This window comes from Apis cerana, linkage group LG6 (assembly GCF_029169275.1).
Source record: "Apis cerana isolate GH-2021 linkage group LG6, AcerK_1.0, whole genome shotgun sequence".
NCBI classification, from domain to species: domain Eukaryota; kingdom Metazoa; phylum Arthropoda; class Insecta; order Hymenoptera; family Apidae; genus Apis; species Apis cerana.
In genome coordinates this window covers 8,422,011-8,437,455 of record NC_083857.1, presented here as the reverse complement: position 1 = coordinate 8,437,455, position 15,445 = coordinate 8,422,011, and the positions used below count along the sequence as shown (strand labels likewise).

General features: G+C 39.2%; 1 long non-coding RNA gene across 5 annotated transcripts in view; it reads right to left on the bottom strand.

Moving 5' to 3' along the window:
* Positions 1–11,535: 11,535 nt before the first annotated feature.
* The window catches only part of LOC108003186 (uncharacterized), an 84,892-nt gene continuing 80,982 nt past the window's right edge, over positions 11,536–15,445 (bottom strand). For 2 of the 5 annotated variants that reach the window (XR_009830111.1, XR_009830110.1), the window contains exons 5-6: positions 14,257–14,407; positions 13,201–13,650 (exon numbers count right to left, since the gene is read on the bottom strand). This is a non-coding gene — a long non-coding RNA (uncharacterized LOC108003186). Of the gene's footprint in view, positions 12,926–13,112; positions 13,651–14,256; positions 14,408–15,445 lie in introns of those variants that run through there. The other 3 variants (XR_009830106.1, XR_009830108.1, XR_009830107.1) reach the window with 3 other exon arrangements.

Here is a 15,445-nt window from a genome sequence, read left to right as displayed (position 1 = left end):
TTTCGTTAGAAACGCCATTTTCCGCGTGGAACGGCAGCCGTCCAGCGTGCTCGTCAAGCGGGACCGTATTGCATCGCGTGTTTCCAGAAACGGATACACAGCGGCGCGACGACTTGATCGATCGTGATCGTGCCTGGACACCGTGTAATCTCCATTTTACGCGTAAAAACGGATAGGCAACGGCGTAATAAGCGGACCGCTATCATTCGGGATCGTTAGCGGTAACTTGAGCTTATCCGAGCCTCTGCTCTGTTACGCTGCCACGTCGATGTTCAATTTCGCGGAAACCCGTCTACGTTTTACGCTCGTGTACCATGTCGTCACGCCTTCCATCGCTCGGTTCCCCGCCTCGGTCTCGAATCGGGCGGCTGACCGTCACCGTAAAATCGAGGGAAACTCGTTTCCAGGTTTTTCACGTTCCATGGTTCAGGTATCTTCACGCTCCTTTGTCGAACGCTCCTCGTTCGAGACCACCGGGAAGATGGAAAATTTTTCGACTCTTAGGAACCAGTTTTGTAGAGTGAGGATTCGATAGAGATTCACGATTGATCGATTACGGTTGATCGTTAGAAACGCGATGAATTTGTGCAAAATCTTTATCCACGAGTAAAATTCTAAGGACTGTTGTTGTTCGGCATTTTTTTTAACGTTATTCGAAGTCAATTTTACATTCAAAGAGATTTTTATCGTTATTTTATTCATCGCTCCATATAATGTGATACCATATGAATAACACGTATGAATATTCATGTTGTACCGTAAAGTGCAATGTACGAGTTGCGCGTTTACTTTTATCAGAATTTTAAAATTGTAAATTTAAAAAAAAAAAAACAAGCTATTCCTTGCTCGTGCACAAATACAATAAAAATACAATAAAAAAAATCGATATTTACCGAAGGTTTCGTCCGCGATACGAAAAAAATAAACGCAAACGATAATGATAAAGACGGATAACGTTAGAAATTTCGTACGAAGAACCTCGTTAAGTCAAATATATTACGGGAAGAGTCAGCTCCAAAAAAAAAAAAAGTTAGAAAACATTAGTTTAGTGGCGTTTTCGTCGTTGGTAGCTCAAAAAAAAAGAAAAAATACAAGAAATAAAAGGAGGAAAAAAAGCGGGGAGGGGGAAAAAAATAGCAGGCGTCGAATGTCGGCCGATTTTTATCCAACGTACCGCAGGGGACCACCCAAGCGTTGTGGTACCTATACGCGCACGTACACCAGCCGCGACACGGAGAAGCCCCAATGTCCGAGCTGGCAGGCGGTCAGGCACCCACACTCAAAGCGCTAATTTTCTCTCTGTCCATCGGCGTGGCTCGGTTGTGCGTGCCGCGGCACGGCACGGTGCTCACACAAACGTGGCAAATTAACAGGCACGCAAATGAGCGAGTTCACGCGCTCGCTTTCGCGTTACCCCGCGCCTCTCTCCCTCTCTCTCTCCTTTCACAATTGGACACTAATAAACGCGCCAACGTGTCTCTTCCTCCTTCCATCTCTCTAGCCCTCTTTGTCCCGCTCCTCGCGCACCGTTCATCCCTTATACCTTCGCTATTCCATCCGCCTCTCTCGCCGCTTTGTATATCCATCCCTCTCCCTCAACCGCTAACGAACTAGCACTAGTTTCCCCCTCCCCCTCCCTAGCTCCGCCGCTTTTCTCCACCACCCACTTCATAACCCACTCGAGCTTTATCCTACTCCTCCTTTTGCATGCCACTCCTCCCGTTCTTACTCTCGTTGTTACTCTCTCGTGTTACTTGTTTCACCTACAACGACGCACCCTTTTCGACGGCGCGTCGTCTCTGTCCAACCTTGTTTCCATCCTCCGTCTTCCTCGTCCCCCTTCATGGCCGCAATCTCACCAGGACAGGGGCTCTGTGATATCTGCAAACACGAGAGAGAGCGGCGGGAATATGCGCGCGCCTCCGCGTGAAAAGCTTGATGCGGGAGAAAATTACCGGTCTCCGGTGTTGCGGAATCGAGACACGCGTTGAAACATCGAGTGAATTTTGCCGTTCCAAGTCCGTGGAAATTTTGTCTACGTTTATCTCGGTGTAAAGTGTGATTACGGACATACATATATATATATATGTGTGTGTGTACGTTCACTTCGTTTCCAATCTTTTTATCTCTTTCCCGGTTTTTTCTCTTTTAGTTCTTCTTTTTTTTCTTTTTTTCTTTCTTTTCTTCCTGTTTTATAGCACTTGGTCGAACCGATTGGCGAAGAAAATCGTTTCTTGGAAAATGCCGCGCGAAGAGGCGAGTGATATGTAATCTCGCGCGGCGCCAGAGAAAGCTGGAAGATCTTGGGATTCACGGTGATTTGCATGCATTAGAGATCGTCGGGGATTCGAGTCGAGTCGAGAGGTCGAGTGGGGAAAAAAGAGAGAAAGAAACGGTTTTCTGCGAACCGATCACGAAGCGGTCCCGAGGAAGTCAAAGACACTGCCTCTCTCTCTCTTTTTTTTGTATGATCTGAGCGAGTTGACCTTTTAAGGATCGCCTTCCATCGTGGAATCGATTAACCCGCTGCACCCTCAGGATTTCTTTTCAACTTTCGTTCCAATCTTTGTTTCGTGCGTGATAAATTATTTCCGAATTCGATTTAATTCTTACCTTCTTAATTCTACGCCTTCGGCCGTATTATGTATCTTCGGATGATTATATAACGTTTCGTAAAGGATTATTGAAGAATAATTGACCATTATTTTTTAAATTTCCTTTTTTCTTCCTTTTTTTACGTATTCTAGCTTTTATATTCTGTTCCAACTGATATAAAATACACTTTGTGTCTAATAACGCGATTAGATACAAAGGTAACGGGATGTAAAAGGCACATTAGTTAAATTCAAACTTGCGCGTGTATCTAAAAGTAAAAACTTACCGCGTCAAATTTATCCACGTGTACCAACGCGTCCTTTTTGTCCGTTGTACGCGTAAAATACGTGACAAAGAAAGGGAAACGGGTGTACACACGTATCTATGCGCCGAATCGTTAGAAAAAGAGTCGCAACATGAAAAAAACAGAGATTACACAATCCATACCCGTGGATCTACACGCGTATACCGGTGTTTCAGCGGTTTTCTAGCTTGCGTCAGTTTAAAAGTTTCCAAGTAATCTCTCGATTTTTCGGTTACAGAAATCAAATATCGCCGGTTGATCGAGCCCGTTCACACGCGTGTTGAACGACGCGTGCACAAACACGCGCGCGCAGTTGCCCAGAGCAGCGTGTAAACCGCGAAAAGCTGAGGTGACACACGCCCATGAAAACGTAGCCGAGCCCGCCGATGGCGGTTGTTTTTCCACCGTGTTAATGCAACGACAAAAATTGCTGCACCCGCGAAACCGTGTGCGCGCGCGTGTGTTTGCGCGTGTCGGAACAACGCGCACGAGCACACCTCGATATTGCGATCCTTGCGTGTCCATAACGCTGAAATTTCGTTTCTCTTCGTTTACCACCAGCCAGGGCACAATGGATTTTCGACTTCCGCTTTTTTACGTTTTCAATACCAACGACGACGAATCGTTTAACGAGCAATCCACACGGCGCACACACGAAACGAGATAATTTCTACGCGCCATTTTACATCTCTCGCAACCCGTTCCTAACCTCGTTTCTCGATTCTTGGATCGTTTTCGAAAATAAAATGTAACGAATTATATTTTCGATGCAATTACGGCGCGAGTAATAATTACACAACACGTCATCGTATAAATCGTAAATTATATATACTTGTAGTTATTTTATTGCTCAATTACATCTAATAATATCTTGCGAATATTACAAAATAATAGCCATTACATCGACGTTGAAACGCCCAATATTCATCATCGTTATAGTCGGTATCAGTGTTTTTTTATCATTAACTGGTTTTCATTTTATAAATAAAAGATAAAGAAGTAATTATACAAAAGGGGAGCACGAAAGTCATACCTAACGAACAACAATGATATACTCGAGCAAAATCTAAAATGAGCAGCTCTTGACTGTATCAATTAGAGGTTAGATTCGGAGATTAAAATCGGCAAAGGAAAGCAGTTTTACTTACAGCTCGCAAACACGCGCTCGAAAAGACGAGGAAACGATCTGGGGATTCACGTAAAACGGCAGCTGGCTCGAAGAATCGTAAACGCAACTAAACATGTGTACCGACATAAAACGTCGCTACACTCTCCCTCTGTGCGCCGCATAAATATACAGGCGCCCCTTTAGCCGATGAGCCGTGGTGCGCTTAAATTTCTCGGTAGCCGGGCCGTAAACGAAACGAGACAGGGAAAAAAGAAATAAGAACGGAGGAAGAGAGAGAGCATAGAAAGAAAGGCGAAGAAGGAGGAATTTATCGTGCAGGTTTGCCGCGGTGCAGCTGAGTGAATCGGTGCAATTACATGCCAAGGTAATTGCACACGGCGACCGGAGATTTTTATCCTCGCGCCTTACACAAAGAAACCACCTCCCCACCCGGGACTATTCAATTTATTCGTTCTCTTCTCGTGTCTACGATCGCCGCCCAGCCGCAAAAAACTCGCCAACCACTGCCGCTGCTGCTGCCACCACGCTGCTTTTTTCGTTCCAGTTGAAAAATTGCGACACCGTCGCGTACACCGCGGTTTCCCAAAGGCGTTCTCTCGCGTGAAATCAAAAGCAGCCTTAAAGTGAATACGAAGGATGACTTGTAGGCTACTGAATCATGGTGTGTATATGTAATGTAGATATCTGGAACTCGCTGGATGGTGGCGTTTTAAGGATGGCATATGGACGATCGATGATTAACTCTGGTCGATTAAAGGTGCATATCGAGCTCTTGTCGAGTTAAACAGAATCGTGATTTACGTAATCGATCGAAGTGAGAATTGTGTAACGATGTTTCTTGTTCGACGACACGCTTCGTTGTCATGGATTATTTTTCTGACGCTCGATAGATCGAACGATAGAGTTTGAGATTGGAGGTTATGTTCGTTGTTGTTTTAATTAAAGCGAACGAAGGTTATTTTTTTTCTGTTTGGGATAAAAATTATCACAGTTTTTTCAACGGGATTAATATAAATATAATTTAAAAGTGTTTTATTATTTTTATAAATTATTTTTCTATCGTTTATTCGCGCACACTTTCAATGATAATACTTCATTCTAATTGAATTAAGTGCAGAAGAGATTCTACGAAAAATAAATATTCGCTGAATAATATAATTATCTTTGTGTGTTATTAAACCATTCACCATTAACACCTATATTTTTCTAAAAAAAAAACAATCCATTTTCGAACGTACGTATAATGATCATCTCCGTACGTACTATATCGTCAACAGATATAAAATAACATTGCAATACAAAACGAATCCCTTTCGTTCTTACTTTCGTCACATCTTTAAAAAGCTTTTTAATTCTCGAAAGCTTCGGCACGAAGTAATTACTGCGCCACCCAAGAAGATCGTTAACGCTCCACGTATCAACTCCTCGAACATCCCGTTCACACGGACGCGAGTGAATATTTTCTTGTCTCGCGCGACCAAAGCTACCTCTTTTCTCTACCCTGTTCCAACAACGAAATACATCCAAAAGAAAAAGGAGAAGAAACAAAAAAAAAAAACACTCGGTGCACACGCGTAGCGGTAAAAAACAGAGGGAAAGAAAAAGAGAAAATAAAAAAGATGAAAGAAGCGGGGGAGGAAAAAGGAAGAGGAGACTAAAGCACAGGCGCGACAGCTCGTTAACGCGTTCTTACGAGCGTTTCGATGATCGATCGGCACGAAATTAGCGAGATAAGCGAGTATAACGTCGACGAGTATCGTTGGTTCGACGATGAGGGTCCAGTGGTGCAACGAGGGGGACTGTCTTTGTCTCTTTCGCTTATCCTCTCTCTATCTCTCTCTCATTTCGGAGGTGTGCACGAGGCGAACGCGGAGGCGGAGGGCATCGGCGGCGGCGGTGGTTATCCAGATAGCAGATAGCCAGGACGGTGGTCTCGTTTGCGGTTTGACCACCCTTGTGGTGCACTGCCCTAACCGCCCCTAACCACCATACCGCACCATCCGCAGCCGCGCGGTGTGTGCAACCGGCGATAATGTCGCCCTTGCTGCGGCCGATGCATGTCGTTGCACTGGCCACGCTCGAGGCACAAAGTATCCTATACTCCATCTCGTTCTTTCCCACACCTTCCTCCTTTCCTTTACTTTTTTATTCGATTCACCGTAGGCTACTTGCTCTCCCCTCCTCCTTTTTTCCCCACTCTCGTTTCGTTCCAGAGTCTTTTATTAATTCGTTCGCTTTTTACACTGAAGATGTCTATATTGATTATTTCCTTTTTCTGTACGATGGTAAAGAAGAATATATATGGCGGATAGAAATAGAATTTCAAGAGATTTGGATTTATAAGATGATTCGTTGTCGTACGACCTAGAAGTCAAAATAGTTACAACGAGTGGTTTTTTTAAAATTTTTATTTCCGTTCTATAAATTTTGTAATCGTAAGATCGGTTAAAATAATTGAAAAATTATTTTAGATAGGACTGTGTTAAAAAGAAATAATGATACTATTGGTTTAAAAAATTTTTCAATTAATATATTTAACCTCAATATCTCATGTATCGCAATCACATATTTCTTCCCATAAAAATGGCGAAATAAAAAACAATATGAGTTGGCGATACAGGATGATACCGATTAAAAGTGACCAACATACCGACTAACCGTCTTACCGGATTATCTGGGCAGTACGACACAAGACAGGTTCATTGGCGGCCACGTTTGACAGGCAGTTTTACGCGAACGGTGATACGGACTGATCGGATAAATAAGAGACGAGTTAATTATACCGGTCGTCGTGATTCGATATTAATGCGATTCCAATGGACCATTTAGTTGGCGAGTCTAAATACCATTGGTGATCTTAACGAGGTCCTTCCACAAGGCCTGTGCGGTTACGACAACCTAACCTATAAGAAGCAACATAACGTATAACAGGCTCCACGATAAATGAAAGTGTATCGGTCACTTGTAATGTGAGAAAATATCAAGAGGCAGAAGGGTTCCACGTAACGAGCTATTCGTGTTTTAAGACCCATTTTTCGAGATTACTCGCCACTGGAATTGAGTTTCGAATGTGCATGCGGGTACGTATTATAAATCGTTTTTATCGATTTATATTTTAATTGAAGAGTTTGATGGTTTTAATAATTTAATATCTAGCTTAAATTGTTTGAAAAATTTTCTTCATGCAATTTCTTAAACATTAAAAATTGTTTTATGTTTGATCTATTTTATGACCTAACCTCAATTTTTTAAGAATATCTAATGTAAATTGTTTAGATGAAATTGATCAAAAGCTTCGATTTGAAAATATCTTATCAAATAAGATTTAAGAAAAATTTTTATCTAAAATTAACGCATAAAAGATCCCTTTGTATGAATTCAGTATGTCTAAGGATCGTATTTAAATGAATTAATTTCATAATAAAACAGTATGAAAATTCTCGATTTATTTCGTCAAGATTTAAAGACGAAGTTGGTCAGATTTCAAATTTTTAATGTTTAAAAGTTGTACCTTTTTTCCTTATCTCTCTCTTTTTTTTTTATATAAAAGAAAAGGAATCGACGTAATTGTGGCTAGTACTCTACTGCTTTTTAAGCTCGGTTTCTTCTGAAAGCGCTGAATTCGCTCTTGATTATCCTTTGTCAGCGCTCCTTTTCTTAACTTGTTAACTAGGTCGTCTTTTAGACAGAAACTCTTTTTAACACGGAATGAAAAATTAACAAAGACGGATTAATTTTAGTTAAATCGACCTCTTATTCTTTGCAAAAAAAAAAAAAAGATATAAAAAAGTATAAATATAAATATAAAAGTTATTTTTAATTAAGTAATTTCTTCAATTTTGCAGAGCATAAAAGTATAAGTGTAAGTATAAAAATAAACGTAAATATAATATACTGCACAATATACACATATGTGTATACACATATACACATATCTATGAAAATATAACGATGCATTAAAAACAAAGAATCCTTAGAAAATAAATTATTAAGTTTAAAATAATAGCAAGTCGAATAAGGAGTTAACTTGCCTTTAACAGTTAACAGGTTAAGTTTGTGTTCCAGTCGAACAACTTTATACTTACGTTCGAGATTTCCGTTATACAAGGAAGGAAAAGATGGTATAAGCCACAACCACATAACGTGATTCTTTGTACAGAAATATATATTATAAAAAAAAAATATATTATTATTGAATAAATTGTATTATTAAAGATTTTAAATAATTTTTTTTTAAAAAATAAATCAGTAAATGTCATCATTACAAATCATTGTTGACTTATTGTGAGTTATTATTTATTATTTCAAATATTTTCCTTACCTTATGGCATTCCTTCGGGTTTCTATCCATAAATACAAAATGGTTTTATTTCTAATGCTTATATTTATCATGAATTTCTTTCGATAATGTTACAAATTTATTCATGAATAATTTCCTGAATAAAATTCATGATTCATTACATACAAATGAATTTTAAAACTTTATTCATTATTCGAAATAAAATTTGACTAACTTTATCTCGCAATCAAAAATTAATCCCTTTTTGAACGAACACGATGACAGACCAAATACCAAGATCTTCCGCATTTATAATGATATGATTTAGGTGAAGTTGGATGAGTAGGTAATTTAAATTCAACTTGTTTTTCTAGATGAAATGAATCCTCTTATACAATATATCAATCTCCTTGCATAATAATTTATATACTAATAAATAACATTGATTATAATTTACAAGTTCCAAATTGTAGACTATATACATATTTACAGTAGATATTTAAAACTAAAATATCAACCCAAATTTTGATTCAAAACAGACTTATTAGAGAGGATCATGAAAATATTTTCAAAATTTATGTAATAAAAAAAAATAGAAAATAAAAAATAAATATGCAATAATTCACGCATATGTTCAAACGTGTTAAGAATACGTACAGCAATGAACATGGATGCATGGTAACCATATGCCAACTATGCAAGATTTCCGTTTCCCTTCGATTCATTTAGATATACAGTCCAAAAAGAAGTGCGGATTCATCCAAGAAAGGAAAACAAGTGGGAACTTGATTCAGGCTTACGGGCTCGATTCACTATTTCCGTTCGAATGATCGGCCGGTCGTTTACGAGGTGGCTACCCAACGAGAGGAAATGCTTCTACGATGCGAATCATCGGCAACCGATGGCCAGATCTCTGTGTGAATTCGCACGTGTGCTTATATATGCTCATGAGATATATATATATATATATATATATATACATACATATATATATACATATATATATATAAGTGTACATATACACACGATTGAATATGTGTATACACACAGACGAAGAGCGAGGCGTAGTGTAACCGCACGTGTGTACACTTTACATATGTATACCTTGCACACGACGTATGTACACTGCGTAACGCCTATACGACAGCGGGCCGCGCCTAACGAACCGAAATGAATACCTACCAGTAGCGTCGCTGTATGTATATGTACATATACATATCTATCTGTGTAGACACGCGGCGAAGACAGTAGTATCACACGTTTACACGCGAACACGTGTCTCCGTAGAGAATGAGAAGAGAGCAGCTCGCTTAATGCACAGGCATTAACGCTAATTGATGGATTGTTTTTAATATTTAACGCTTCGTTTCTCCTCCTTTTCCCTCCTCCTTTTGCTGACGTTTTTTATTTGCTATTTCTTTTTCTTCATATTTTACTATCTCTCTCTTGCTTACGTCACATATGGAGCAAACAATTCAGTTCCACTCTGTATCTTCTCCATTGACCACGTCCTATGCGTAGCTTCGAATATCATGTACAATGCGCACACATTGCGCTGGTTCAAACGTGTGTATATATATATATATATATTCGTAGTAGATATATACGCGTGTATTGCACAAAGCAGCACGTCGGCGACCGAAGAGAACTTGACGACGATGACGACGACGACGACGACGACGATAGCAGCGGCGGCGAAGACAACGGAGACGACGACGACGACGACGAAGACGAGTACGACGACGTCGGAACAACACGATCATTCGCGTATATAGCGAGAGAAGATCGAAGGAGAGTGAGAAAGAGGGGGGAGGGAAAAAAAGGAGAAAGATGGAAGAGAAGCCTGTGAGATAGCCGTGCAGCCGACACATACGGTAGTCGCAGATCGGCGAGGCAGACAAGGGACTCGAGCAAGCAAAATGGAGGGCAGGCGAGCGTGGAATATAAAAGGAGGAACGTGAATTCATATCTCGTCCGGGGGATCTCGCTGCTTTGCTGCTGAGAGACTGTTTTCGTGGGACGGAGAGAGAAATCAGCGAGCGCGAGCGATGAAGGGAGACGGGATGGGAGAGAAAAGGGTGAGAAGGATGAAAGAGAAAGAAGGATTGAAGAGCCGAGAGGCAAGGAAAGACTGCGAGAAGGAGAATGAGAGACTCGAGAACAGCCGGCCGTGGTTGCTATCGTATCTGTCACGAGTGCGACGATGACGTTCAAATATCTCAACGATAGAGAAACAAGGAAGGAATAAGGTTGCGGTATAAGCGGAACGGAAACGGCAATCTGTTCGTGATAAGTAGGACGAGGAGAGACGATTCAGTCCGCGTGGAGTTGGTGTCGAAAGGGCGCAAGAACGGACCAATCGGCGTGCTCCACCGACCAATCAAATCGCGAGTTACGAATCCACGCTTGACTACTATATACGTAGTCTCATCTCTCACCCGGGCCAGTCGTTCCCGAACCACGCAAGGAGGTAGTCTCTTTTGTCTCGCGGAGCTGTGAATACACGATGCGTATACACAATGGTCCCTGCTAAGGGTACCGCCGTGTACTCTGCCGTGTAGGCAGGTGAGAAAGTACGGAGAAAGAGGAAGGGAGGGAGAGGGGGGGGGGGGATAGTAAGAGAGCTGGGTACAAAATTCCCCGAGTATTCACCGGTATTACCATATAACGTGTGGTTTTTCGACTAGGTTTTTAGAGAGCGTTCCACGCCACGATGATAAAACCGTGCACAGATTAGTTCCGATTCTCTGGCATAGCGCGGCTGTTTGTAGCGAGTGTAAAATTATTCGTTGACCACTCCATCCGGAGTTGCCTTTTATTTTTCGAAACACTTCGTTAATATTTTATTTCTAATTTAAATTTTTCGATTTTTAATTTATTCATTTTTTCCTTTTTTTTTTTTTTTTTTTTTTTTTAAATCTAAGATTAAACGGGATTATTTTTTCGATCGATAGATTTCTTGTAAAACAAGCATTTATAATAATCGACATTCATATTCTATAGTAATGCATGTTTATAATTGATCCAACAATGGTGAATTGTAATTTTATCGGTCTTATACGATTACTCTTTGTGTTAACAACCATATTCTCGAATGACGAATGTAGTATCCATTAGTACAGTTGCGTTCTGAAAATGTAAAACTGGTGAAAAAAATTTATTCACAGTTTATTGAGGTTACCGTTAATTGAAACACATGTCTTTTTTTTTTTCGTTAACGTATATTTCGGAACATGATATTTGGCTACTCCATGTTGTTCCAACAAACGATTGTTTTGTTATATTGTGGATATCTTTGGGAAACACACGATATAATGTCAAATCACGTACCTGTTTGAACATTAAGATTAAATTCTTTAACCTATTAGTCATTATTTAACGAGCACTTTTCTCGTCATGCTAACAAAAATTAACAATTCTTTATTACATTTTTGTTTATTTTATTACATTGTTGTTGCTAAGTTTTGCTAATGATAATGCAAATAAATGTTCGATAAACACATTTCTTCTTGCACGTTCGATAAATCCGATTAACTACAAGATATTTCCATTATCTTACATTCATTTTCTTATCTTCGAATCATTTCGAACAAATTTTCCCTTCCACGAGTAAAGTTATTTTCAAAAAAAAAAAAAAAAAAAGAAACAAGATAACACATAATGCACACGCGTAAGATTTATTTACCATTCAAAATATGAAGAGAAGATCTCTCTGCAAATTATCAAGGTTACAACTACACGTCGATCTTGATGATAACGTAACATCCACGCTTCCCGTATATTAAACACGTACGACGGCTCTTAAATACACTACTCTCAAACCATATCCTGCCCCAAAACCGACCATAACGAGCCCTTTCCCTCCCTTCCTCCCTCCTAATATCACCCCTCTGGTACATTATACATACCTATAGATACACAAACGCGAAATCCTTCGTCCCCGCCCTACGATATCATTACCTGCAGTGACGGTAGCAGTGGTAATAGCAGTAGTAGTAGCATTCACGCGAGGCCGATTGATACGGAGCGTCCGGTCTGGATCGGGCGTTCACCGACGATCCGATTAAATACACGCGAGCGGGCGATTCGTCCGAGAAACACGTTCGTTCTCTTAACGACGACCATGCGCTTGAAACCGCCGCGTTTCTATTCGTTGCGTGGTCGAAACGGAAGACGCTCGTGTTAAACGCGGTATAATCGGTATTAGACGCGTGTCGAACCGCCCCCACCACCGCCACTGCGCTTGCGCGGAGAGCAACGTTGCATCATCCGTTTTCAAACGGTCGCGGTCCGTTTCTGCGACTTTCGATTCTCACGTGTTCTCGCCGGGATCTGGAGAGATCGAATCAACGAGGAGGTGAAACGCGGCACGCAGGTATACCGGCCGCTTACAAGGCAAGCCTAACGAGCGTTTCCTAAGAGGCTTGGTCTGGGGAGATGTTTTCCCGAGGTAGAGGAGAATTAGCGTACTTTAAACCGTTTACAGGCAGATTACAGGTGACTACGTTTCAGGGCGAAAGCCTTTCCTTTCGCTTTACGATCGGCCCGATCGTATTGCCGATTAGCCAGGTTTTCTTCTCCGTCTTTCTTCCTTTTCAGTTGAAAGTTTCTGCACTACCTGAGTTATTCGAGTTATTTATTCGTACTTAAAATTTAAATTATTTACTGACTATTATATACGAGTTATTCGAGTACGAGGTATAAGGATTTAGAAATGAGGTTCAAATTAGGGTTACGAGCGGTGAATAGTTTCTTGAAAATTGAAAAGGGGATAGGTAAGTTTTTCCTGTTGAAATTTCACTTACCTGTTGTACTTTCAACAATTCTTCATTCGTATGCCGAATTATCATTATTAAGCCAAGTTGTCATATGCTTCGTTCCCATCGAACGATATAAATAAAGATTCGTATTTATTTAAGTTTGAGAAACACCAAGAAATTATGACAAGTTTCGTTTCATAAGGAAGGAGAAATCTACTTATGTACAAAGGGTTAAAAGAATCCTCTTTGAAGATTAAAAGCAGTTTCTTCTTCTTCTTCGAGAGATGGGGAGTGGTAAGCAGTGGTAAGGTTGATGGCTGCAATGTTATCACCGTAATGGACGGCTGCTGGCCCACAAAAGTTTAACATCGCCGGAACGCCGCTAAGAGAAAAGACTTTCGTTTGTAATCTACAAAGATCACGGCTGTATAATATGAGCGTACTGACCGCAAACTGGAACTTGAGTACTCCATTTGCGAATATTCTTCTTCAGCTTCTTAAAAGTTTCCGAAGCGAAGGACGACCTAAGTAGTAGCAGCGGTGGCAACAGCGAAGCTTATCGTTAAAATGTTTGTTCCTCGTCCTAAATTCGGATTTAAAAGATTAGAAGAGCACAGGAAATTTGAAAGGAAACGATTAAATATATAATAGAGGAGATTTATGGTATAGATACGGGTCTTTGTAGATCCTTTTGGCAAATTGTTTTTAATCCACCACCGGTCATACGTCCGATGCGTAAATGCGAATAAAATTTTTACGAAAAATCATAATACTGCTTATTTCAAAATTAGCATATTTATTTTTTAATTTCGAATAATTATTTTTAAATGAAAATCGTACACGTTTTTTTTTTCTTGTAAACCGATATGAAATAAAAGAAAAGTTTATTTGTTTTAATTTCTAATTATTTTTATTGTTTATTTTATTTTTTTAATGAAAACTGCGCAATTTTTGTAAATCGATACCTATGAAATAAAATAAAACGAATTTATTTATTCCAATCTCCAATTATCTTTATTATTGCTATTTTATTTTTTTAAATAAAAATCGTACGATTTTTTTTTTATTTTTTTTATTTTATTTTACAACCTCTAGTAAAGAACGAAAGGTAACAAATTTAATAACCCATTCATTCATTACAGCCTGTCTGGAAAAAAAAATTGTTTGTAATAGCAATTTAAATGCAAACCTTTTTCCCATGTCTCGTTTCGTAACTGTGAAATCAACTTAATTGACGTGTTTGCGTCTTCGAGCACATTATTTTGGAGACTGGTATTGTTACAAGTTGTCTAGCTCTTCCTTATGACTCTTCTAAACGCGTCATCGATGACTACGAGAAACTGAAACAGCGAAAGAGAAAACGATCTTGAGCAACGTATGTGAAATCGTCGAATTTATTTAAACTCACGAATCTCCTCGAATCTTGTTCCGCGCACACTCTGTTATTCCCATTCTCATCGGAACCCTTGAATGTGACAAATTGCAAATATGCTTGGCGCTCTTGGATCGGAGCCACCGCGTTAAAAGTACTACATCTACTACGCTTCTTGCAAAACGCGTGTTCCTCGTCACGATGTTCGTTCGATCTGTACGGTACAACAAATTCGGATCGAATAGATTTCGCGGGATCAAGCTGCGTTTTTTTTTTCGCACTTGATCCATTTCGTTTTCAGTTTCGATTTTCAATCGAGCGTAAAAAGAAATATTGATTATAATTTTTACGTGAGAATTATTTTTGTTTAAAACGGAGGAAAAATATATATTTGGTATTTTAATATAAATCCATATCTGGATTAAATCCATCGAAAAATAAAAACATTCGTACTGTGTGTGTTTTAAAAAATTTTTCGGCGAAAAAAAAAAAGAGATTGATATTAATGGGTTAATCAAATTGTATGGTGAAATATTTAAATTCAACGATATTTGCATTATGTTTCTTTAATATATAATTTTAGAGAAATTTTACTGGACCGGTTATATTATATTATTTATATTAAACTCGTCTGGAAATAAATTATAATACAATCATGGTTTTGAATTATTAATAGTCTGAAATTTATTTACGCCGTGTGTTACAAAATTTCACTTCATTGTTTGATATGTCATTTTAAATCAGTAGATATAATTCAGTAGTTCGCAATCGGGCAAATCGAGCTCTTAGCACCGATAGAAAAGGAACACGTTTATAAGATATTTTCGTGTGAATTTAAACGAACCGAGGCAACTAAGAACTAAATAACAAGTAACAATTTATCGGAGGAAATTGCAATTATCGACGTACGATTCTAATATTTCAACCTGTTTTTACAGTAAATTTTAATATTGAAAAACATTAGAAATATTACAACGCACTATAATCGCATTAATCGCACAGCAGA